Source organism: Cynoglossus semilaevis, chromosome 2 (assembly GCF_000523025.1).
Source record: "Cynoglossus semilaevis isolate Cse_v1.0 chromosome 2, Cse_v1.0, whole genome shotgun sequence".
In the NCBI taxonomy this organism is placed as follows: Eukaryota; Metazoa; Chordata; class Actinopteri; order Pleuronectiformes; family Cynoglossidae; genus Cynoglossus; species Cynoglossus semilaevis.
Window position 1 is genome coordinate 17943702 of NC_024308.1, and position 1692 is coordinate 17945393.

At 44.9% G+C, this 1692-nt stretch overlaps 1 protein-coding gene across 2 annotated transcripts in view; it reads left to right on the forward strand.

Annotated features, from left to right (window-relative positions):
• Positions 1-1692, forward strand: part of LOC103399996 (methyl-CpG-binding domain protein 3-like) — an 844757-nt gene that overhangs the window by 31516 nt on the left and 811549 nt on the right. The window contains exon 7 of one of the 2 annotated variants that reach the window (XM_025052445.1): positions 1127-1182. The gene's annotated coding sequence lies outside the window, so the exon portion shown is untranslated. Of the gene's footprint in view, positions 1-1126; positions 1597-1692 lie in introns of those variants that run through there. The other variant, XM_025052449.1, reaches the window with a different exon arrangement.

A 1692-nucleotide genomic window follows, 5' to 3' on the forward strand; every position in this document is an offset into this window, starting at 1 on the left:
GTCGTTGAAGCAGCAGTAAGTAGTGTAAGTGAATGGGCCAAGTAGGTTAGGAAATGATTGAAAAGCTGGGAGTCAGCAGATGGAGTTTGATGAGGAAAAGTGATGTGGCTGTGATTGGTGAACAGTTGTCGTGGGGCTGCGTAGTCCAAGGTGCGTTTGCAAGTAAGTCTGGTAACTGCAGTTATTTGTGGTGTAGCAGGTTTTCTATGGAAACGGGACGTGTAATGTAACGTGATGCTGACTGTGCAGTTTTATGTGGGCAAAGTACAAAAAGCCGTCCAGTGTTTAGGTCTCAGTTTCACAGAAGAGAGAGAAGTGTAGGTTTTCAGTGCAGCACTGGGCGGGACGCGGGGACACAGACCTATATTTGACCGTTCAGAGGTGTAGTGCACGTAGTTTGTCACATCCTTGGAAATAGGGGACATGGCGACGCTCGGGCTGTACAGCAAGGTAAGATTGGAATGAAGAGTGTCTGTGCGATGTAGTGACGTGTGGTGTAATTGTTAGTTATCAGAGAGTTGTATTTGTGGCTCCTTTATGAAAGTGTTGTAATTTATGTGTAGGTGTGGAGTCGATGAGATGTGTGAAATGTTAAGTGTTAGGTGACACGTTAAGTGTGTGAAATGCAGTGGTTGAGAGTAATGGGTGTGACTATTCAGTGGGCAGGTGTAGGTGTTTTTGGGCTGAAGTAGCAGGACTGTATTGATCAGGTGTGTGCGTGGACTGGCTCACAGAAGCAGGGAAGGATGAGAGGTGTTAATGTGTAAGAGGGTTTGGCTGATGCATAGATCCCCGTGACTCAGTGCGTGTTATGTGAGGCGGTGACGTTGAAGAGGTGAACCTGTAAAAAATAATGGCACCATGTGTTCAGAGCTGAGACCCTGGCTGTTAGTGGCGAGGGTAACTGGCAACTGTAACGGCTTCCTGTCGTGTTGATGCGTAGGACACGGGAGGAGCTGGTGTACAGTGTGAGGAAAAGGCTGGAGGAGGCGCTGATGGCTGACATGCTGGCTCACGTGGAGGAGGCTGCCAACGAAGGGGAGACGCCGAAGGAGGAGGGCAACGGGAGTGAAGACATGGAGAGCGTATAGCACAGGTGGGTGAGGGCAGCAGGAAGGATGAGATGTTATGATGTGAGGAAGTACGGGTGTGTTCAAAGTACCGTGTTTTCCGCACTATAAGGCGCACCTTCAATGAATGACATATTTTAAAACTTTTTCCATATATAAGGCGCACCGCATTATAAGGCGCTACAGTAGAGGCTGTACTAGTTACGTTATGGTGGTTGATGGTGCCGCGCTAAAGGGAATGTCAACAAAACAGTCAGATAGGTCAGTCAAACTTTATTAATAGATTACAAACAAGCTTTCCACAACTCCATTCACTCCCAAAATGAATAAACAGCTGTTTTATTATTTTCTCTGAGGTAAAGCATTAGCATTTTCGTGACACATCTTTAACATCTTTTAACAACAGCAAGGTATAACATTTTACTTTTCCTCCATTCAGTCAACACGCAAAAAACAGTCTGATACTGTTACGGTAAATTAAACGTTAGTGCAATCACAATATAGTGACACTCGTAATGTGCAAAAACAATAACAAGTGCAAAACAATAACAATAACAATAAAGCAATAGCATAATAACTGTAACCATCTCGCTTTATTGCCACGGAAACTTTGTTTAGTCTT